Genomic DNA, 25,423 nt, shown 5'->3' with positions numbered 1-25,423 from the left:
AAGATCTGGTGGACTGATCATAGATGTAAGGCTGCTGGCCTGTCTCCCCAGCCCATGAAGGACTGATTGTCACACCCAGAGTCTTTTTCCATCTACAGTTTTATGCTCCAAACATAAAACTTAGGCATAAAACTGTTCTTCCACCCATATTGAGCTAGAGCTCCATGAGGCTTTTTCTAGGGTTACCATTCATCCGGATTCCCCCGGACATGTCTGGCTTTTCTCAGTTAAAAATAGCATCCGGGGGGAATTTGGTCTTTAAACTGTTCATATGACCTAATACTACATGCAGCTAAAATCCTCATTAATGACAATGGAAGTAAACATTGAAACAGGATCATAATAATTAGCTATTATATAGCCCACAGTCAGCAATTCAGACAGCTCTTAGAAAGCTCATAAGATTAACTCATTGCAACTTATTTTCCACATAAGTTTTTAGGTGGGAAGCATGCGACGTATTTGGTATATATATTGGATTATATGGATAAGAGAACTGACAGCAAACTCTACATTCTGAAATCTATCGGAACTTAATCTCAAAGTTACTAGTGCTCCAGAAGTGTTTGGGGGGCTTTGTTTGGCAAAATTTAAGTTTTTTCATGGAATAAAGTAAGAAACTGTGTATTGTATATTGTTCTACTTTTCTTTTATGCTGGAGGTTACCTTATTTATAAAAAATAAGACCAAATACAACTCCTTCCTGATGAGAAATAAACATAAAAGTTATTTATTTTTCTTTTATCCAATTACGTTTTTGACATTAGTAAACTCTCCCCACAATTTACTCCATTTTCCTAAGTGGAATCATGTTTTCTCAGCTTGATTAGCTCATTTTTGTTTTTAATGGACTCTCTTGGTATTCTAGATGGCCCCGATGGTGAGATAACTAAACAGTCCGCTCTTACAGCACTGTGTAAAATACTACTAACAAAAATCAAATACAATCTAGCGAGAACAAGAAAATGATCAGACTATTGGATAGAACTGGGATTTGATGCAGCTGTTCTGAACGCAAACAAACAAAAGAGTACCCGGATTAAAACTAGGATTAAAAAGATGATTTCCCACCTCCTGTAGCGGTCTTCAGAATTTTCTGCAACAGGGCAAGGGAGGAAGGATCTAACTTAGTTTGTTTCTGGCTGTAATTTGCCAAGTGAACTGTTCAGGTGGCCACTAACCTCATTGCAAACCAGTCTACCGCCAGGTAGACAGATGGACACGAGCCAAGCTGAACACAGAACCAGAGAATCATAAACATCTGTGTTTAGATGCCACTGACATTAGGTCCTATCAACTCAGCTAGTCAGCCTAGGTGTTACCCGTCACCAAAAGGTACTAGTGGAATCCAAGTGCCTTCAAGGGCACAGGGTTTTGCTTTTTGTTGTGTTCTGGCACATACTTCCCGTCTACATGATGGGCCTTTTCTGCCTTATTGCATCAGAGCAGGCCATAATGTCCCACTACAACAGATTTCCAAACTTGCCCAGATGTTTATAATGTACTAACCTATGTCAACTGCGGTGTATTGAGAACTGTGTTGGAATTGCAAGATACCACTTTAAGATGGGGGGCATGAGGGTGTTCCTTGTCATGCTTAGGCTATGGACTCTCAAGGAACGTATGCAATCTGAGTCAGTTTGCAGTCAGCTATCTTATAGTAAGGTGCAGTGAGTTGTGCCTCTCCATTTTAGAGAGCAGCCTGCTTTGTCTCTCTCTGATTTTGGCTTGTGTTGTTAAAATTCTCAATATTAAGAAATAAATTGGTGTTGTGTTGCAACATTTCAGCAAAGAGTATTCTATGTTCATTTCACTTCTCTGTGTGTATGCCATGAACATAACAAACTGCACTCCCAAGCCTTTCAGGACAGTGCTCATGTTAACATAAATGTGTTCTGCTAGGAACTAAAAATTGTAGGTTATGGTCCATCAGAAAAGGAAATCTCTCACTTCAGCTTCAATGAAGATAATCTTTTCTAATGAATCAAAATAATACTTTTGTGCAATGCTTTTCATGGGATGATCAAAAAGCACTTTTAAAATGTAAATTCATTAAAACCTCACAATATACCTGAGAGGTAGACAAAGTATCATTGTACCCATCTAACATATAGGCAAACTGAAGCATGCAGGGGCTGTCTAAAGTCACAAAATGAGCCAATGGCAGAACTGGAAATGCAACACCACAGTCCTGCTAACAGTTGGAGCACGCTCCTAACCAAACTTTAAAATATCAGGCCAAATCTTGGCTTTCACCTCCCTCCCCTTTAAATTGTTACAGTTACAGAGAGTTTCTCTAACAAGGCAGCTACAGATTCCCAAAAGGGAATGTCTAGATGGCTGAAGGCAGCATAGTTAGAATGGGAATATGACCGGTCATATTTATATTTTAAAATTAATTTGTTGCATTTAGTTCAGATAATCTTAGAAACTGCCTTTTTGTGTGTAACATTTTGTTATAGAAGGCTAATAATGCTTGAATGAAAACCCTGTTACATAGCACGACATTACAAAATTTGGCTATATTTAAAGAACCAGAATACAACCAATTTCCCTTGGGACTAGCCTCCCTATCCTGAATTGTTCACTTAGTAACAGCAACATAGCCACCGCATAAGAGCAATATTTGTGATATTGTGACATCACATACTCTGCTTACTTGCATAATTTTTGGTGGCAAAATCAGACAAAATTCCAAGAAGTCTCTTACTTAAAGAAAAAGTACATATTATCCAAGTCTGTCAAACTCCAGAGGCTACTCAAATCCAAGTTACAGTCAAGTGGGAGTTGCACAGGTTGGTTGTACGCAGAATGTGGAAGCTGAAGGATAAGCTTTTGACTAAATATGAAGATGGACAGTCGAATAGCTGCTGTAAGCATGGGCATGAAGGAAAATTCCCTCATGTTGACCAGGCTCTCTTTATATGGTTCCAGAAGAAGAGGGCGCAGGGAGCACTGCTTGCTGGACTTGAAAATCAAGGGAAAAAGCCCTTCAGCTTGCTGCTTCACTTGGATTGAATGATTTTAAGGCAAGTGATGGCAGCTTTACCAGATGGAAGAAACGCTTAAATGTTGCTTACAAAAAAGAATATGGCAAAAACCAGCCGGTGCACAAGCCAGCAGCTGAGTAGTGGCAGTGCAAAAAACTTCCTCACATTCTTGAAAGGTTTTCCCCAGCTAACACCTACAATGCTGATGAAACAGGACTTTATCTGAAAGGACTCTGTGACAGAGGACATGTAGAAAAAAATGAAAAGCTAGAAGGAAGGAAAGCTTCAAAGGATAGGGCAACTGCTCGTCTGTGCCAACATGGATGGGAGTGACAAACAATCGCTGTTCATGACCGGGAAGTCAAAATGACCACATGCATTCCAAAGGATTTCAGGAAAATTCCCCTCAGTTATGTCAGTTCAGCAAATGCCTGGATGACAGGTAAGTTTTTCATCAACTGGCTGAAAAAGTGGGATTGTCAGCTTCACTTGCAGAGCCATAATATATGCCTCTTACTGGATAACTGCTCCCACATCCCCAAGGAATGGTTCTCACTAGCATTCAGCTTGAATTCTTACCCCATAACACTACATCTTTGATGCAACCTACGGAACAAGGTGTGATTGGTAATGTCCCTTCATGTTCTTAATCAAAAATTGCAAACTGGATTATTGTTGTTCTTGATGTGGATTAACATAAGAACAGCTGTACTGGGTCAGACCAAAGGTCCATCCAGCCCAGTATCCTGTCTACTGACAGTGGCCAATGCCAGGTGCCCCAGAGGGAGTGAACCTAACAGGTAATGATCAAGTGATCTCTTTCCTGCCATCCATCTCCACCCTCTGACAAACAGAGGCTAGGGACACCTTACCCATCCTGGCTAATAGCCATTAATGGACTTACCCTCCATGAATTTATCCAGTTCTCTTTTAAACGCTGTTATAGTCCTAGCCTTCACAATCTCCTCAGGCAAGGAGTTCCACAAGTTGACTGTGCGCTGTGTGAAGAACTTCCTTTTAATTGTTTTAAACCTACTGCCTATTAAGAGGATTCCAATGCAGTTGTTCAGAAAGTTCTGAAAACTGTATATTTGCTAGATTGCATTCATCTTGTTGCTGAAGCATGGCAAGATGTAAAGCCAACAACAATTTCCAACTGTTTCAGGAAAGATAAATTTGTTGTATCAGTGGAAGGTGTGCAAGCAAGGATATTGAAGAGTTTGATGACCCCCTGAAGATGTTCCCCTTCCGTCAACATGGAAAAAGAGAACTTGGTAGCTGCTGTGGTTGTGGATAAAGATTTGCTCACTGTAGCGGGGTGGTTACCCCAATCCGGCCCCGAAGGGGTTAAAACAGCCCTGGGAAAGGGCTGCTCCAAGGAGCCAATAGAGTAGGCTGATTGGGGAAGCAGCCACAGCTGGGGCTATGCCCCAATCAGGCCACAGCTGGCCCTATAAAAGGGCTGTGAGGCAGAAGCTCAGGCAGTCTTTCTCTAGCGGTGGAGAGAGAAGGACTTGGCTGCCTGGGAGCTGAGCAGAGTGCCTGAGGTAGAGCAGGGCTGGGGAAAGGCAAAGGAGCGGGGGAGCTCCAGCCTGACAATTCCCCAGAGTGCAGGCCTTGCTAAAGGCTCAAAGCAGGTCCTGGGGTTGAAGAGATGCAGCCCAGGGTTAGGAAAAGACAGCAGGTCCAAACCCCCTTGCAGATGATGAGTGGTTTAGACTGCAGCCTGCCCCAGTGAGCGGGGGCTAGATGATGACTGGCAGTAGCCACTGAGGCAAGGTGGGATAAAGGGTTGGGGGTTCCCCTGGGAGGGGAGACTCAGAGACTGCGGGGGTGCTGTGGTGGGCAGAACCCCAACTAAAGGGGCACCGAGGTCTGGGAGGGACACGGGGGCCAGTGGAAGGCAGGACATCAGCCAACAGAGGGTGCTCCGGAGCTGGAGAGCTAATTCCCAGGATGACCAGCAGGAGGCGCCGTGCCAGTGAGTCATCACCTAACACTCACTTTCAGAGAGGTAAGCCACGAGAAATTACTGAATGCTGCAGGGCCAGAGAAATGGGCTTGTGCTGATGAAACATATCAAGAGGATAATCAAGAGAGTGAGGATGATTTTGATGAAGTTCCCCCTCTGACAAACTCCAAGCTGTTGAAGGTTTTGAACACAAGTAGGCACTTTTCACAGCTAGAGGGACTTGGTGATAGGGTCTACAGGTCTCTTTGGGACACTGAATCCCATCTGCAAAACAAAATTGTTACTGAGAAAAAGCAGAGCCAATTAACAGTTATTTCACCCAAAATGAGTGAGTTTATCCATTCTTAATTAATTTACAAGTTGATACTCACTGTATAAATAGAATACACCTTGATATGGAATAACACTTACATTTATGTTATTACAGTATTCTTTATTTGCCTAGCATACGTGCTTATCCAGGCCATACAAAGTATTACAGTTAAGTGCAAGTATAAAAAAATGTTTACAAGTAAGAGCAAGAGGTTGTGTGTGTTGTCCTGGTTAATTGATTGTTTTTAAAACATACAAATAAAATGATACTTTTATAACACTAACTATTAATATCGCTTTCTTTACAATATGGTAGTAGGCTACAAATGCAGAACAGAGCACATGTTTTAAATGTACAGTACCTATACTAATGTAATACAGTAGCAATAATAATAAACATACATCACACTTATCATTATACATTGTCAGTGTGTACTGCAGGCTCTCTTTGGTCAGATGACACTCCCCATAACAGCAACAGCTGCATAAGAGCAACATAGCAAAAGGTCACTGATCTGTTGCTACTAACAAGCATCTATTGTATATAAAACAAATTAATCACATTGTCCTCTCGCATTCAGTATCTTAGTTTTTCAGTTTATATAAAATGTATTAGCCCTGTAAGGCTGCTTTATCAACAGCAATGATATTTACAAAGGGGAAGGGCAGGTTGAGGAATGAGGATATTAATGAGTGCTATTTGCACAATGCATTAATGAAATATTGTTAACCAGAAGTACTTTTAATATTAAAGTACATTACAAACCAGATTAGGCATGAAGGCAGGGCCATGATCACATTACTTGTGCAACCAACTATCAAGACAGCTTAGTTCACAATTTCCTCTCCAAGTCACATCAAAAACACCAGCTAAAATCAAGATGCTCCTGCTCTAAAATAGTTGAACCTCTCAGACAGTACATCAGACACTACCTTTCTAAGGAACAGTGGCAACTAGTGGTGCAGGACTACATTTTAGATTGATGGTGCATTTCTTGGCAGACAGACAACTCAGAATTGCATCCTCTCTGGATCAGGTCTCACATAGCTCAGAACCACCATATGAACTGAAAGATCCTTCTTTGTTATAATAGGATATACTGTGATCATGGATGGCTTAAATAACATCTTCACAGTTGTGGCTTCTTGAACTCCTTGTCCTATCCCTGTAGAGCTCAAGAACATCTGCTTAAGGACTGCCTTCTTTATCATCTGATGGTGGACAGATGCATTTGACATTTCTGGACAATGCTGCCATGATAGAGTGGCTACATCACTTAACAAAAATCGAACGCATTGTTTGTGCTGTTAGGAGCTTGGTGCCAGAAAATTACAAACTGGAGACAAAGGAACCAGTTCTGATCTCTACATTGGTGTAAATCCAGGCAGACTAAATTGAATTAGATGGCGTTACAGTGGTGTAAAGGAGCACAGAATCAAGCCTACCAAAACACCATCTATTGACGAATACAGTGAAAACTGCACTAAGTAACCATCATGAAAAAGCAACCATCAAAGCCTGTCTGATGCAACCTTTCATCCTTCTTCTGACTTACAAGGTCACCATAGATAATAATAAAATACAGAAAATAATAATCCCCACAGAAAGTCTACACACTTTAGATTCTCGCCTCTGTTTCCCAGTGCCTCTGTGCGCACGCACACAGATATTGATGGTAAATCCTTGTTGCAGACAGTGCCAAAGTTCACTACAGATTACTATGCTCCTGCTCATTGGCTGTGGATTTATAGAATAGCATCTTCTCCCATCTTATCACTGTATTGTTTTTCCTTTTCAAAGTATTTCTGTTTAATCCTGTCTTCCCTTGTAAACATAATCTTTATTGCTTAGTGAACTCATGTCAAGAGGGACCTGTATCAGGAACTACAGAATACTAAATCTCAGTAAAACATCATCTCTGTGATGGTGTATGTTTGTCAGGAAGTTCCTCCTCTCCCCTCTGTTGATTAGACTTGATCCTGTTCCACTGAACCCAATAGGAGATTTGCCATGGACTTAAAATAAGACAGGCTAGACCTTCAATGAACACATGAAGTGACAGAAAGACACATGCATTGTGCATACAACTTCCCTCAGACGCTTGCACAGAACAGTTCCTGCCACTCTACACTAACTCCTTGCTTAACACTGTAGTTACGTTCTTGAAAAATGCAACTTTAAGCGAAACTATGTTAACTGAATCCAATTTCCCCATAAGAATTAATGTAAGTGGGGAAAGGTGGGGGGGAGTTAAGTTCCAGGGAAATTTTTTTCCAGGGAATACCTTGCTATTAAATGATGAACTAGCACTCCGCTGAGCCCTCAAGGGTTAACACATTGTTAATGTAGCCTCACACTCTACAAGGCAGCACCAACGGAGGCAGGAGGGAGGAGACACAATAAACGCATGACAGCAATGGCAAACACTTCCCTGCAGAAACTGAATGCGATGATGAACCCACGCTATTCCACTGGAGTGCACCACTCCCTCCTCCAGACAGTGCATGCACGGCTGCACAGGCGCTGACTTTTCAAAGTGCTGGGGGGTGCTCAACCCCCGGCTCTGTCCCAGACCTGCCCCCACCCCTTCCCCGAAAGCCCCACCCCTGTCCTGCCCTGCCTCTTCCTGCCCCTGCTCCACCCCCTCCCCTGAGCGTGCTGCATCCTTGCTCCTCTCCAGTCTCTCGGGAGGGAGAGGGGAGGCACTGATCCATGAGGCCCGCCAGCGGGCAGGAGGTGCTGGGTGTGTATGTGGAAGGGAGCTGATAGGGGGCTGCTGGCCCACCCTGGTTCCAAGCCCCCACCCACTAGCTCCAACAGGCTGCTCTTCCAGCGAATCCCACAAGTAGTGGACAAAGTACTGTACTAGCAGGCAAGGGTCAAAACATTATAACTGACATTGCGAAACTTTAAACAAGTATGTCCTCTAATAGATCTGCAATGTAACAATGAAACAACATTAACCGGGATAACGTTAAGTGAGGAGTTACTGTATTAAATATATTTTAGGAAATACAATCCTATATTCTGCAAGTGAAATAGTGAGTTAGGGTGGGAATTGTGAGCAAGACACATACTTTTAAAAACATACATAATATATACTGAATGCTTTACTTTGTTTATTGAAAGCTTATAAAGATAATATATATTTGGAAAAGTAGGAAATTAATATTTTGAGCTATTTCTCCAGGCTACTTGTGTCCACACTAACAGCTGCTGGCATCTTGGATATGTTTGTTTGGGACACAATTCCAACCTCCCCCAATCAGAGGCCACTCTCTCCCCATGACTTCTTATGGTTTGTATAGTGTCTAGCAAAATGGACTTCCAACCCTGTCAGAGGAAAATTATCCCAAGAGCATCTCTATAAACAGTTCCTTCAAAGAAAGCAGCATCTTGCAGGACCATCTGCCCCCCTACTGTCCCATCAGCTGCTACTATAGTGGAAAGAAAGATGGAGAAGGATGCGCAGAAAGAGAGCGAGTCTAGGGGAAATGAATGAGGGGAGGAAAGGCCCATTCCAATCAGTCAGGAAATAAGGAAGAGGCCTCCTTCATTTGTGTGCACTTCTCTTTGAATTTTCAACCAAAACACTAATATGTATTCTTTCTTAAGAATTAAAAAATCCAGAGAGAAACCAGAAGTGAAATGTGCTAAATTTTTTTTTAAATAATCCTATGATTTAAAAACCAATTTCACATTTTTTTTCTGGTCTGTCTCAAGTTTTAATCTCCCAAAGTTAGAAATATTATAATTTATTATTAACTTGCAGCATTAAGTCTGATCCTGCAAACTGCTATGTGCAGAGGGATTCCTGCAGCCACATAGAACCCCTTTGATTTCAACAAGTAATCTCTGTGGTTTGTATAGAAGATTCAAGTACCGAACTAATTTTGAACCTTGTATGCATTGATTGCTCTATCAAATCAATCTTTTTTTATATCTGTACATTTTGTCTGTACTATTACCCGTCTAAAGGGTAAAACATGTACATACAATTTGAACACAGAAGTTGTTATAAACTCTAATAAAGAATCAGAATTAAGAACCTTTCCCTAAACTGTCTGAGCTTCCAACAGTTAGAGAGCTGTCAGTCAAGACTGAAGAGTGCATGGAGAAGAGGCTACCCATGCAGACAGTTTTGGAAACAGTGCAGGGAGCAGTTCTAGCCGCTGCTCTTAACTTGCTTTATGTTCATAATAGAGTTTTCAAGAGAATTCCAGGTTCTAGTTAAGCAAGGATATATCTTGTGTCTGGCAGACTAAACCAACATGCTTGTAAAATTATGTGAGCATTTATCACTGTGCAGTGTTAAGGCAATATTAACACATTTTCAGTGTGTGCACTTCATAGCATACCAGAAAAACTGAAATGTGAGAGTCAAATCTCACCGTGAATGTAAAAAGGGCATATTCAAGAAGCAAAGTTAATTTGAACCCAGATCATTAACTTAATGAACTACAGTAGATCCTAAGCATGTATAAATCAAATTAAATGGAATTTATACTAGCTGAGGATCTGGCCCAATGTCTGTCATAACCATATGACAGTAATCTTTATGTTAAATGGGTAAAGGTGGGGACAAATCCTTGTTATGCATAATTTGGTATTGTGCTCTGATTTTGACAAAAAGAAACTAAGATAGTGAGGTCAAGGCATTGAATCTTTGGTTCATGCCACTCAGTAAAGTTTGGAAAGAACAAGTATATCTGTTTCAATAATTTCTAGTAGTATGTGTCAAAAGAGAATTACACTGTCATTCTATAACCTTAAATTCTGAAAGAGAATGGGATTGGGAATGGAGGTTGAGAACTGTGTTAAGTATTCTTGCAAACAAGTTTTGAACTGTAAAGTATGGGCCATGCCTTTACTGTGAATTCCAGCACAATATTTACTTTTGTTACACAGATTTCATTAACACTTTAACAGTAGTTACAGTTCAAAATATTACTTCGGAGCATAAAAGGGAGGAAGCTTATTGAGTGGGCTTGGGAGCCGATTCTGTTCCTGTCTTTAATGACTGACTTGTTGTCTGACCTTTAGCAAGTTACTAACTTCTCTGTACCCTAGTTCTGGCTAGGGTGAACTGTAAAATGGCAAATATCACCACCCTCTGTTACCTAGGTCACTGTTGTGGTCTTATGCTTAAGTTAATTAAAATGTATTAAGTGATTTGAGATCCTCAGATGAAAGGGGCTATATGAAGGATCCCTAATAATCACTCTTATGGATTAGGCAAACTAGCCAAAAATAGAGACAAGGAGAGAAGTCATTGAATTCTTTTGCATTACTATAAAAAATATGTGGATTTCAGTATGAAGCCTGCACATTTAAGCTTAATGCCAGTTTTACACACTCCAGTTTTATTTATGTCTAACAGGACGGAGTGGGATGGAAACGTATAATTTCTTTTAATATAGGGTGATATCCTGCCAAGATAAGAAAAAAAAAATTCCTGAAGCAGACAAATTAAAAAGCTAAAAATTATTTTAATTTACATGAATTAGTTAAAAACCACTTATTTCTTCTCTCAAAGATAATCTCTGCTAATTGTGAAAGTCATAGAAGTACGTTCTGTGGGAAAGGGTAACGAAGGCTACTTACTTGTCAAATTGGTTGTCATTATTTTGCTGCACAATCCAAACAGTATAATTTCCCCCATTCCTAGCATGCTACCAGCCTACAGAAAAGGATGCATGCATAAGCCATAGTGACCTTTCCTGCTTGTCTGTTTTGACCTTTCTGACCTCATTAGACTGCTAGGTAGGGAAGCCTAAATAAAAAAATAAAAAAGCTATTGGGTACACTTGATGGATTAGAAATAGCAAGAATGTGTCTAAGTGAATCCAAACACTGAACTGCACCACCAAATTACAGCACTTTTCATCAAAGGATTGGGATGGTGGGTAAGTATCTTTATCTCCATTTTACAGATGGAGAAACTGAGTCACAGAGGGCCAGATTTTTAAGGGTGTTTAGGCATCTAATGATGCAGATAGGTCAGATTTTCAGACGTGTTTAGGCATCTCACTCCTATTGATTTCAACAGGAGTTAGGTGACCAGGCTCTTTTGAAAATCCCACTAGGCACCTCTCTGCATCTTTAGGCACCTAAATCCTGGCTCAGGAAGATTAAATTCCACATTCAGCAAGATACTTAAGCACATGTGTAACTTTAAGCATGAGTAATCCCAAAAAAGTCAATGGGACTATTCATGGTTTTTCAATTTACTCACATGGTTAGATGTCTCATTGAACTGGGGAAATTCTCAGAGAGAGACTGTTTCAGAGCCTGTAATAAAATCCAGGGCGCCTGGTGACCAGTTGTCTAGTTTTAAACACTAGAGAATATTGCCTCAAATTCTAGTAAATTAGAGATTATATGTACAGCTATAACTCTGATCTGGGAAACAAACACACGCTTACTTCCATAGCATTATTCAGGATCTTAAAATTAAGTATGTGCATAAATGTTTGCAGGATTGGGAACCAATTCACTCCTGCATTTTTATGGGTAATATTAATTGTATAAATTAAAGATCCACTATTTTCAATTCACCATTTTTAACTTGTTTTTGACATGTTCAATATGACCTCTTTTGGGTTCTACTGATATTAGAAGTGTAAAGATAGCATGAAATTAAAGCCAGGAGAAAGAATGCAAGACATGTATAAACACCTAAAACTATGAGACAATTCTTTGCAATGGTGGTTTCCTTCTTTAAGGACATGCACACATTTCTTTAAACCTTCTCCTTACTGGCCATATATCTTCTCTGAGAGACAGCACTACCCAATGAGACATTTTAAAACCACAACTGTTTCTGTTATTCTGTGATTCCTAATGAAAAATCTCTTGTACTGAAACATCCATTCTCTCTCCAAACTGAAAGATAATTAGGAGTGGAATAAAAGTAATGTTTTTTTCAGAATTTTCTTCAGGTACATAGCTATACCTTTTAATACATATTGGAAGACAGACCAGCCCCAGCCCATATGTAATCTATAAAGCCTCAGAGTTGACTTATACTACCATGCTCACAGTACTCAAATCTAGGCACATTCTAAGAAGCTTCTATTGTAATATAAAATTAGGTCCTGTCTGAAGTGAACAATCCTATCAGCTGTAGGGATAAAGATTATGAGGTGTCAGGTTCAAATAACCTGCAGTTTATAGTTGCAAGTATTTTGCTGTAGGGCCACAACAGAGCAAGGTTAGATGACAACTGAACCCGGTCTCTACTACAGCTCCCACTGTCTGGTGAAGCTGCACTAACGGCAAAGGCATCAGATTTTTGTGAGAATAGGTGCAGCCACCGGGAAATCAGCTTGAGACTTGAATGTGCGTTTATCTACTGAATCCTTATGAATGCTTGAATCCTTTCAAGCTGTTGTAGTTATTTTTTTATTTTAGCAAAAGCCTGCAACGTGAGTTCGTGGCCATGGAAATCAGAAGCAGAATTATAATCAGCTAGCAATTACTCCCTCTTAGGTGGAGTGAAGAAAACACCTGTTTAATCAAAACTATCTTTGGCATCTTTCAAATAAGCAAAAATTTCTATCATGAGTCCCTCCTTGTGAAACTGAAAGAAATCCAGATCTGCCTCCTTCAAAATGAGGGAGCCACTCCGAAAGTGGAGTTATGGAGTTGCCTGATACATCAAAGCATACCTGAGATTACACTTGCTCTTTGATTAACATACCATTAAGGCAGTGATGACTGTTGACATTTCTGAGGAGGGCTGATCCACAGGGAGAAGTGAACTGGAGGTTGTTGTGGCACAGAGGGGTTCCATATACTGTGGAGTAGAGAGGTTACCCCCGATGAAGAAAAGGGATTTGGAGGCAGCAAAGAGATGCCTGAAACATAGAGGCCTCTAAAGAGAAAGTTCTAGAAGCAATGGCTCTAAAACTACTTTAAACAACAATCAATAAGACAAAAACACTAAAGTCTGCACAACTCCCAAATTTAGGAGATGAAATTCTTGTTTTTCTTCAATTTGTCCTGACGCATTAGCTTATCTAGGATCACAAATGATCCAAAGCAGTAAAACTGCCACCAAAAAAGCATATAGGAGAAAATCTCTCTTGACAAAAAACAAGAGAAAGATGCTCCAAAGAGAGTGGGAAACACTCCACAAAACTGAATAAGGTCTCTCTCCAGAAATTTCTCAGTCCCAATGACTTAAAGGACAGGAATTTTTTTTCTTCCTCCAAAATAAATCCGGTATCTGTAACACTACGGAGGCCAAGATCCCACAGTGCACGACGATGACAGATGTAGCAGAAACAAGCAGCAGGAGATAACTAGCTTTTAGTGTCTTATGACTATCCAGAATTTCTAGACACATTTATATCAGAGTTTCTCCATCACAAAAATATGAGAATATTGAAGTCATAAGAATGGCCATACTGGGTCAGACCAAAGGTCCATCCAGCCTAGTATCCTGTCTACTGACAGTGGCCAATGCCAGGTGCCCCAGAGGGAGTGAACCTAACCGGTAATGATCAAGTGATAACAAGTAATGATCAAGACTACTGACTTGTTCTGTGGGTTCTTTATTATTTAGGAATAATAATGTCATCTTTGTGGGCTCAGATTGTTTTGTTTTCCCCCCCCCCTTTGCTTTCAGATAGGCAGGGACTGTGTTTTAGTCACTTAGGGTACAATTTTCAAAAGTATGTAAGTGACTTAGGACCCTAAGTTTTATTGAATAGGATTTAGGCTCCTAAATAATGTAAGAGCTTTTGAAAAATTATGCCTAGTAATTATATTTCCTTTCACGGGAGTACATGTTGAAGAGAGACCATACCGCTTGTAATGAGGTGGTGTGGCCTTCCTCCAACCCAGAGGGGGAGGAACCACCCTCTGCGCTCAAGTGGGTGGAGTCAGACCTGCCTTGCTCCTCCCACCAGAAGTGAATAACTGGAACAGGAAGTATAAAAGAAGCCTCTAGCTCAGTTGCAGCCAGGATGGCGGGGGAGATAGACATATCTTGCTTGCTCCAGCCTGCTGACTCTGCTGCCGAACCCAGCGACACCCTGCCCCCCAGGGAATGTGTGTCTACCGCAGAACTGCCAGGATTGCCACTGGCCACCTACCCAGAAGAGATGGAAGATGCCCCATGATTCCAGGTATACCCTGAGGGGAAGTGCCCAGGGACAGCTGACTTCAGTCTGGCTGTAGTGCTGTCTGAAGCATGGTCGGCATGTTGCGGCTGGAATCCCCGCTGACCCAGTGGTGGACCACTCTGGCACTGTTAGAGCCCTGGGTCAGGGCCCAGTGGAGTGGGCTGGGCCCAAGCCCCGCTGCTATCTGACCCCTGGGGTGGCAGCCTCCCCTCGCCAGGTCAAGAGGCCTGCATTTGTTAGTCATCTGCTGGAGCTAGAACGCCTGACTCTGGGGTTTTTGCTCTGGCTCTGCCCCTGCACCAAGGACTCAGGGCTTAACTGACTTCTGTGTTCGCCCTGCTCCTGACTAGAGGGCTCAGAGGTGACAGACTATTGTGTTGGCTCTGCCTCTGCTTGACGTGGCCCAGAGTTTATAGACTGTTGGGTTTGCCCTGGCCCTTGCTTAAAGGGCCCAGGGACTATAGACTATGGGCTGCTCCACCCCAGCCTGAGGGCCAAAGCCTGTTGCCCATTTGGGGGCTTAGCCCCATTAAACTGGTCGGGACGCTAACGCCTGGTTCACTAATTCTCCTCTGATACTAGGTATCCTGATGACGTAGTGAGGCGGTTTGGCCTCCCTCCAACCCAGAGTGGAAGGGCGACAGCCATACCACTATACTGCTAAAGAAGTGGACACCTATATCAGTTTAACCATCACAAGGATGGGAAATTCTTTGCACACCCTTCATTTCATTAAAAGGCTGGTTTCCATTTTCTGATGTTAGTATTAAGTGATTACATAAAATCTTGTAGTACAATCTGAATGATTTTAAAGATGGACAAATAGGCCCACAAGAAACATCACAGTGCTTAATGCATGAGTCTTTTGTGATTTTTTTAATTTGCTCTGTAGAAGTGATCAAATATATAGAATCCTTTTGCAGCTTTATCAAGTGTGCAGTCTCCGTCTTCCAACAAAGAGGTGATCTCTCTGCACTCATTTTAGGCAGCCTAGCTGAGGAAATATAATATGCATTACGTGGACATGTATTTCCATATTGTAGTTAAAGCGTTCCGGTTTTGGAAAATTCTTTTCCCAGATATCTTTGCCAATACGTACAAGCTGTTATTTATTAGTCTCATAAGATTTTAAACTTTCTGGTCCCTAATGGGTATTTGTCTTTTTATGTCAATGAGGGAACTATTAAATAAGTGGTATATGACATGTCTACTACCTCAAGTGAACATACTAGAAGAAAGGAAATGGTGCTAGTTCTTGCATTTCTTGCAGAGTAATAAAAGTCTCTAAAGAAGAGCACAGATAAGACATTATCCATCCAGCTGCTTTACACAACTCTTTTAGACAAACCCATATTTGTGAGTTAGACAAATTCCCCAGTCATCCTATTTTAACCTATTTACTTTTGTTACACACACACACAAAATTATGTTAAGGTTGCACGGTCAAGCACTCAAAAGTTAAGAAATGCCAGAAGAGAAGGTTACTCACCTTGTGCTGTAACTGAGGTTCTTCGAGATGTGTGTGCTCCTGTGGGTGCTCCATTTCAGGTGTCGGTGGATCCCAGCGCCGATCGGAGATTTACGGTCACAGTGTCAGAGTGGGTCACGCGTGTACAATGTGTCTCGCGGTGCCGTTGGTGATGCGTCTAGTGTGCGCATGACCTGATCCGTCCAGTTCCTTCTCTACTGTAGAGGGTAGGGTAGGTGGGCGGGAGGTAAAAGGGATAGTATAGCCCAATCGTAGGATCTCTACCACATATTGGTCTGTGGTTATTAACGCCCAGATATGGTAGAATGGGCAAAGGTAATGACCAAAGCATGGGGACAGATTGGGTGTAAGCACTGACTGGTAGGGAGGTCACTCAGACCCTTGACCAAAAACTGCTCTACCCACAATTTTGAAGTTAAGAAGTCAACGATTGGGATTGAGGTGCTCACTGTCGCTGTGAATGTTGGCAGTGTCTTTGGTTCTCATATTGCCTCTGTTGCTGTCGGTTGGATGAGGCTAGTATCTTCTTCTCTTCGCAGGTGGAGTGTAGATCCCCAAAGTGTGAAGAGTGGCTCAAGAATCTTTCACCGACTGGAGCACCTCGTCCACCTTGGTTGAAAATAGTATCTCAGTTGAAAGGTAGGTCCTCAACCTTGGTTTAGAGTTCTTAAGGTATGCCAGAGGATTGCAACCAGGATGCTCAACGCACCACCATGACTGTAGCCATGATTCGGGCTGCTTGAAGGGCTGTTCGAGCAACAAGTTGTCCCTCGTTTAGAATAGCCTTAAAACTATGATTTTCTCTTATGGAAGATCCTCAGTGAAACAGCTCAGTTTCCCATAATATCATAATCATATCTGGCTAATAAAGCGGAATAGTTGGCAACTCCAAATTGTAACATCGCAGAAGAGTAAACTTTTCATCTAAAGAGGTCGAGCCTCTTTTGTGTCCTTGAACTGTGGGGTCAATCTAAATTGTTTTCCATGTTGATTAGAGGCGTCGACCACAAAAGAATTCAGAGGCGGGTGGGAGAAGTAGTCTACCCTTTTGGTGGGGACATAGTACTTTCCATTGGCACTTTTGTATGTCGGCAGAATCAAGAGTGAGGTCTGCCAGACTCTCTCTGCTGGTTCCATAATTGCATCATTCATGGGCAGAGCAATTTTGGAAGTTGAGGAAGTTGGAAGAATTTGGACCAGAATTGCACGCAGATGTGATATGACTTCCTGATCTGTGCCTGGTTCAGTTTCATCCCCAACGTCCTGAGCATCTGACATACGTGGGATTTGATTTCAGCTCACCTCTATGATCTGTAGGTAGCCTGGAGTGATGGCCCAGGTAAGCTTCCCATGGTGCCCATTGCATATGGAAGGCCATCGGTAGGTACATTCACGGGTGCTGTACCACAGTTGAGCTGCCTGACTATAAGGGTCTATAGGTCCCTTATGCCCCCAACGTGGTCTCTGTTCTTGGAGATAAGTGATGTGGTGAGAAGGTGCACGGCTCCTGTTCATCATCGTCTTCACTGGATGAATGTAAAGCAGCGGGTGAAGTGGGTGGACCTACAGTATAATGTTCAGGAGAGCCCTCAAACAAAGGGGACTGTGGTGCTGAAGACACAGTTAAATCGCTCTATTGCAGCAGATTCTGTGGGGTATCTGGTGTTGGTACTCACAGTGCCAATGGGGGTGCTCTCGTCGGTGCCGACGCCGGTGTTGTCAAATGCTGAGGCGGTTTAGTTGGCACGGCCAGAGCCGATTTGGCTCTCTCTATCGGTGCCGACTGTGATGTTGGTGCTGGAGGCATAGGAGATGCTCGGCACAGAGTCCCCTGGCACAGGTGAAGTTGGTGTCATGGAGGAGGCATGTCTCCTTCTATGCCTCAACTCCTTCTCCTTAGCTCGGGACTGGGCAGTGCCAGAGGTGCCTGGAGCGTCATAGGTGCTCACCTGAGCATGTGTCGGCATCAAGGGTAGCGACCTGGCAGGCAACTGCAGTTGTTTCTGTGGTGCTCTCTGCAGTGATGTGTGTGCCCTCTTCCTCGGTCTTTTAGAGGAAGACATGCCCCCTTTTCCTGATTGGAGGGGTTGTGGGGGAGCTGCCTGGAGAGGTGATCCACTGATCTGTCTTTGGTTTGAAAGATTTCTCCATCAGGATCATTTTCAGGAGAAGATCCTGGTCACACCGGGCTCTCGCCTTCAGGTTACTACAGTTGGCACATTTTTGCAGGATATATGCCTCATCGAAACATTGGATACACAAGTGTCTGTCAGAAATGGGCATTGCTCTTTGGCAGGAGCAGCAGCATCTCTTAAAGCCTGGATAGCCAGGCATATTTAACGGTTACCCAACCCTGTTGAGGGGAAACTACGGGGAGACGAAAGCCAGAAGATATTAAAAGTTGTTTCTGGTTTTATTACTACTAAAACTAAATCTAACTATTAGGGCTGTCAAGCAACTAAAATAATTAATCGTGTGATTAATCGCACTGTTAAACAATAATAGAACACCATTTATTTGTTTTCTACATTTTCAAATATATTGGTTTCAGTTATAACAGAACAGTACAGTGCTCACTTTATTTTTATTACAAATATTTGTGATATAAAAAAGAAATAACATTCTTCAATTCACCTCATACAAGTACTGTAATACTCTCTTTATCATGAAAGTTGGACTTACAAATGTAGAATTATGTATAAAAAATAACTGCATTTGAAAATAAAACAATGTAAAACTTTAGAGCCTCCAAGTTCATTCAGTCCTACTTCTTGTTCAGTCAGTAACTCAGACAAACAAGTTTGTTTACATTTTCAGGAGATAATGCTGCCCGTTTTTTGTTTACAATGTCACTTGAAAATGAGAACAGGCGTTCGCATGGCACTGTCATAGCCAGAATCGCAAGATATTTATGTGCCAGATGCGTTAAAGAGTCATATGCCCCTTCATGCTTTGGCCACCATTCCAGAGGATGTGTGTACATGCTAATGAGAGGTTCTGCTAGATAACGATCCAAAGCATTTTCACTTTCATCATCTGAGTCAGATGCCACCAGCAGAAGGTTGATTTTCTTTTTTGGTAGTTTGAGTTCTGTAGTTTCCACATTGGAGTGTTGCTCTTTTAAGACTTCTGAAAGCATGCTCCACACATCATCCCTCTCAGATTTTGGAAGCACTTCAGATTCTTAAACCTGGGGTTGAGTGCTGTAGCTATCTTTAGAAATCTCACATTGGTACCTTCTTTGTGTTTTGTCAAATCTGCTGTGAAGTGTTCTTAAAACAAACAATATGTGCTGGGTCATCATCTGAGACTGCTGTAACATGAAATATATGGCAGAATGCAGGTAAAACAGCAGGAGACATACTATTCTACCCCGAGGAGTTGTCACAAATTTAAATAATGCATTATTTTTTTTAACGAGCGTCATAAGCATGTCCTCTGGAATGGTGGCCGAAGCATGAAGGGGCATATGAATGTTTAGCATATCTGGCACGTAAATATCTTGCAGTGCTGGCTACAAAAGTGCCATGTGAATGCCTGTTCTCATTTTCAGGTGACATTGTAAATAAGAAGCTGGCAGCATTATCTCCCGTAAATGTAAACAAACTTAGTGATTGGCTGAGCAAGAGGTAGGACTGAGTGGACTTGTAGGCTCTAAAGTTTTTTGCATTGTTTTGTTTTTGAGTGCAGTTATGTAAAAAAACAAATCTAGATTTCTAAATTGCACTTTCACAATAAAGAGATTGCATTACGGTATTGTGAGGTGAACTGAAATACTATTTCTTTTGTTTATCATTTTTACAGTGCAAATATTTGTAATAAAAATGATATAAAGTGAGCACTGTACACTTTGTATTCTGTGTTGTAATTGAAATCAATATATTTGAAAATGTAGAAAAACATCCAAAAATATTTAATAAATGTCAATTGGTATTCTATTAACAGTGTGATTAAAACTGCGATTAATTGTTTTGAGTTAATCGCATGAGTTAACTGCGATTAATCAACAGCCCTATTAACTATAGCTTCCTATATGACTAACTATGTTAACTACTATTTCTAAGGGTTTGGCAAGAGTGGAGAATGCTGCCCTAGAGCTCCGTCTTCAGCAGAGGACAATTGAGAAGGAACTCGAGGGATCTGGTTGTGCGCGCGCTAGAAGCAGCACCAACGACACTGCAAGACGCTTACTGTGCACGTGTGACCCGCACAGACACTGCTACCGTAAATCATTGATCGACGGCGTCGGGATGCACTGAGACCTGAAGTGGAGCACGCAGAGGGACAGAGAATTACAAGGGAAACTGACAGAGCGATTTGTGTTCAAAAAATATCCACTAATCATAGGTGACCAATTTGAGACACTTAAGTCCTGATTTTTCAGAGTACTTTACTCCTGGGAGAATTCTGCGCCTGAGAATTCTGCAAAATTCTGCAAATTTTATTTGTCAAGAGAACACAAAATAATCACGCCAGTTTTAATTATTTTGGTAATTTATTTCAGAATACTTGTCAGCAAGTATGTCTGTAACCACCCCCCCACACACACACACACACCCATCAGGAGTAGAGAGTTAAAGAAACCCTTATGATAACCCAGTTCCTGTTACTCTGCTCCCTCCCTCCCAGAGCCCAGCCAGGGGGCCAGACACCCACAACCCCTCCCCCCAGTCTAACCGCAGACACCCCCCCCCCCAGCCAATACACCCAAACCCTCTCCCCCCCAGAGCCAGTTGTGGGGGCCCCCTAGCCCACATACTCACACCCCCCCGGCCCCAGAGCTTAGCCGTGGTTCCCCCCCCCCCAGACACCAGCCCCACTCCCCTCCCAGAGCCCAGATGTGGCCCCGCAGCCCAGACACCTCCCTCTCTCTCCCCCCAACCCAGACCCTAGGCTCCCCTCCAGAACACAGCCATACCCCCAGAGCCCAGCTGTACCCCTCCCAGCCCAGATACCCGTCCCTCTACTGCCCAGGGATCCAGAAGGAGAAACAGCCTGTTGCTGGGTCCCAGACTTGTGTGGAGTTTCCCAGGCGCTGCTGCTGCCTCCTCTCAGGGCATCCGGGGAACTGCAGCTGCTGGGAACTCTCTACTCTCTCCCCCTTCTCCCCCCACAGTTGTCTTCTATGCACGAGCTGAGCTCTGCCAGGTCCAGCAGCCCCTAGGGGCAGCCAGCAGCACTGCAGCCCAATTCTGTGGGGGAAAGGAAAGTATGCACAAAAGCCATTAATTTCCTAAAATTCTGCATTGCGCAGCAGTGCAAAATTCCCCAAGGAGTACATTATGCAGGACTTTGTATATTCAAAGCACAGCTCCCATTGACTTCAGTTGCACTGTAAATGCTCAGCATTTTTGCAAATCAGACTCTAGGGTCTCTAGTTGGAAAGCCAGAAAATGAGAAACAGACAATTAGTGACCACCCCTGGAAAGCTAGTTTAAGTCAGTTGCCTGCATCACATATAGGAACTGTACAGCAGAGGCATGGATAAAATCAAATTCTCCAGGGAAACATTAAACTGCTTTAACCATGAGACAGCCCCCTCTCTTCCTGCAGTCCCCTGCCTCATTCACTATTCACCTTCCAACTTGTGCAACCAACAAGGCTGGGTCTACAACCAACAGCCTCCTTACTACACAACCCTGATCCATCCCTAGCACAAATCCCATCATGGGCACTCAATAAGGCAATATTAATTCTGCAATTTCCTAACTTCTGAGTGTCAAAAAAACATTAAGGTTGCAAACTCAAGCAAAGTTTGTAAGTTCCTAGATTTTTAAAAAAAGCAAACTGAAAAAAGGGAAATTCTGTCATAGTGAATCATATTGATACTATTGACATAATCTAGAAATGTATTAGAATCATAACAACATGGTTCATTAGCAGGATTGGAGCCTTTAGATCCACTTTACAGAGCTCTGACACTCAAGCTAATAGAGTAACTGATAGCAAGAGTAGGTTGTCCCCTGTGTGAACCAGGACTAGAGGGGGACAGACATGAGGTTTACAGTGCATTGTAGTGGTCACTGACCCTTCTGCCTGTTTCCCCCAAGCTTGCCCCCCTCTGCTCCATCCCCTCCAAACTGTCCCTCTCCCAGTCCTCTCTCTTTCCCAATGCAGGGCTCTTGTCCCAGTCCCATTATTTGGCCTTCTCAATCTCCACTCTTTAGGATTCTCATCCCAATGCCAGTCTCTTTGCCCTTCCAATACTAGTCTCCCCCTCCAAGATCCCCATTTGAGTCCCAGTCTCACCACCCCACTCATAGTATTTTCCCACCACTCTCAGCCCATCTGTCTGCCCAAGCAATCCCAGTTTCCCCTACCCTGACTCCTTGTCCCCTCATCCCATTTCCCCCTCCTGGCTCCTCATCTAAATCTGCCTTTCCTCTCCCTCCTGCCTTCAGTCATCCCCCGTCCTGTTCCTTTTTCCCTTCCCTCCACTCACTTCCAGTCCCAGCCTCTCTCAATCTCCTCCCACCACTTTGCCCCAGACTATTTGCTCAACCAGCCCCAATAGTCTCCCAACATCCCAGCTCCTTGTCTCCCCTTCCTCTTTGTCCCCATCCCTGCCACTGGTTCCCAGTCTCCGTGTCCAGTCAGTCCCAGTCCCCCAGTTCTTTGTCCAATCTCAGCACTACCCCCATCCTGTTTCACTCACCAGCTCCCAGTCTCCCCACACTCCTACAGCTCTTAGTCCCAAGTATCCTTGTGCAACCATTTCCAGCATCCCCTCCTACCCCAGCTCCCAGTCCCGGTCTCTCTTTGCTCAGCCAGTCATAGCCTCCCCTTCTCACATCTCCATCTCTCAGTCACAGTCCCTGGCCCAACCAGTCCCAGTCTTAGTTATTCTCTTCTTCCTTTCTGTCCCAGTTTCCCACGACCCTCCCCTGGTTCCCTGTCCCAGGTTCTTTGGGCTGGCTCCCAGTCCTTGTCTACCCACCAACTGCTAGTTTATCCTAACCCTGTCCTAGGCTCACCAGTCTCCTTATCCTAATCTAGTCCTCCCCTCCCCACCTGGAGGGGAGGACATAAAACCAGGACCCACAGTGCCCCCAGTCACCCAAGAAGACTTATACAGTATCACTTATAAAATTGTTTTGACATTTGGCATAATTTGCTAATGAATCCTAGTCCAAAGATACTTAGATCCTGATTCTACATTCTAAAACTCCCACTGAGGTCAATAAGGGAAGGCAAAAGTTACCAGAACCCTAAAAAGAAAATTCTGTGTCCTGCATTGTCATGTACAGCCTGATTCTGAAATCCAAAAGGTGACTGAGATTGGACTTCACTTTTGCTCTGAAAATAGTAAAAATCCAGACATATTATGATTTCAGATGAGTGTAAATTCCACAGTTTGAATCCTCCTCCAGATTGATCAGCCTTTCCCCACAAACAAAACCCAACACAATGTTTTAGATTCAACTTATTGAAACACACTTTTGTCTCTTACTCTGTCTTCATACACAGGATCTTACTTTTAATATTTGAAAATTTACAATACACATTCTAAAAAACAACACACATTTTACAGATAGAAATTGCATAAAGATAAATCTCTCAACAAGTACAAAGCTGTTTCTCCCCGCTCTTCCCCTCCCCCATGTGGGTAGTGTAATCAAAAGCCAAAGAGAATGAGGAACATTTTATTTCTAGTTGAAATCTATATATAGCTGTTTTAAAAGCTACTCCACAGGGGTATTGGAAATTACCACCGTTTTTCCTTGTACTTAGAATAAGAGAGCTATGTGGTAGTTGTGAGAAGACTAGAGCTGAACAAATAAGTTACAACAAAATTTATCTAATGAATTTATCCTCTTTTTATGATCATGAAATACCTAGGAGAAGATCATTAATTCCTCTAATTTATTCAATATTTTAAATTATTCAGTGAGATACTTTTACTACGTGAACTGATTTCAAAATAATTCTCTGTAAGTATTCAATATTTCAGAAGTGTTAGTTAATTGTTTTGGATCAGATAAGTCACACAATATTGTTTCAGTTCTTTGACTGGATGAGCATGCATGAACTTCAGTATAAATGTCTACATATGTTAGTTTATAATACAATTTCTGAAAACATTTCTTCATACAACTTCAAAATTCATTTCCCATGAATACATGTGCCAGCAAAATTAAACTGCTAAAATGTTTGCAGAAAGTTAACACAAAAGGGTGCAGGTATGCAAAACTGAATTCATTTGCAAAGCTGAGTGAAGATTCATGCCCCCCCCCCCTCAGTATTCATCCAGTTCTAATTAAAGGTGATGGCAAGCATTGACCTTGTAACAGCTTCTACTGTCAGCTGTAAACAGCACCAAACTTAAAATTGCATTTGGGGAGTAAAATAATGTTTATAACCAGTTTGGTGTTAACCATACAAACAAACCTTCTATGAACTTTTCAAACAGAAATGTATCTTTTGTACCAGCAACTGGTCCAACTGTTTTAGACAGTTGTACTAAATTTGGTCTATATAAATGTATGTACGTCTGGACATGAATAACTACTACTGACCTTGTGATCTCAAAGAACTCCAGGTTTCTCTCAGGAGATTTTAGGCTGCTGAAACCATGTTTTCAGTCCGTAGATACTTCCTTAATTTTTCCTTAAGAGAGTGAAATTCATATCTCATTACTGACAAAACGATACAAACATACATCAACTGGTTAAGAAACCTTTAACGTTTCTAAATACTCTATTAGTAATCTCTCACATGATATAACAGGATACTTATTCAAGCAAGCACACAAATCACCTCATCTGTGCATCAAATCAACTAGCATGTGAGGAAAACAATTGGCAAAAAAGAGAGTATCAGTCTCATCTATCATTAAGTCATATACATTATTTTTAATAAAATATTTTCCATAATATGGACGCGAACTGCAGTTAACTTAAATTTAAGAATTTAAAATTACTTCATTGTAGGAACAATTGACCTGAGAATAGTTAAACAGATCTAGAACTTTTGAGAACACTGCTGTTACTAATCTGATCCTGTCTATCCTTTGCCTTGCCATTCTACACATGCTCTTCTCCAGCTCATGACAACACTTCACAAAGAGGGATTTTCTTGTATCTTCTCCCTGGTGGTCTACTGATCAGGATTCAGTGGCGCTCTCACAGCCGCAGCCTGGGTTTGATTCTCAGAAAGGGAAGGCTTTCCCTTTGCATAAATTAACCACTTCTGTTACGATATGCTAGGTACAGTCTGGAAACACACAACTCTGCTTTGTCTGGAAAAACCTAGAACACTCCAGTCAACATATATTAAACAAAACTCTTCTCTTTTTTGAGTTTCTCAGAGAGATGTAATGAAAGATCAGTTACCTGAACAACAACAATATCAAATTGCGGAAGAAGAATAAATGCAACTTCTCTCCTTAAAAAAAAAAATCTATTTTAGTAAATCCTTTCAAAACCCATTTGTTCACGCTTTCCTGTAAGTAACAGTTCTAATCAAATCACAACAGTTAATAATTACTTTTTTTCCTAAAAAAGTATAACCATTAAGGTACGTATGCTA

The 25,423-nt window shown here is 42.0% G+C and overlaps 1 protein-coding gene across 1 annotated transcript in view; it reads right to left on the bottom strand.

The window, feature by feature from the left end:
- CSRNP3 (cysteine and serine rich nuclear protein 3) overlaps positions 1 to 25,423 on the bottom strand; it is a 171,734-nt gene that overhangs the window by 72,490 nt on the left and 73,821 nt on the right. The window contains exon 3 of the mRNA XM_065561785.1: positions 24,412 to 24,502. The gene's annotated coding sequence lies outside the window, so the exon portion shown is untranslated. The remainder of the gene's footprint in view (positions 1 to 24,411; positions 24,503 to 25,423) is intronic.

This window comes from Chrysemys picta, chromosome 11 (genome assembly GCF_011386835.1).
Source record: "Chrysemys picta bellii isolate R12L10 chromosome 11, ASM1138683v2, whole genome shotgun sequence".
Taxonomy (NCBI): Eukaryota; Metazoa; Chordata; order Testudines; family Emydidae; genus Chrysemys; species Chrysemys picta.
This window is presented reverse-complemented; position numbering and strand designations above follow the sequence as displayed.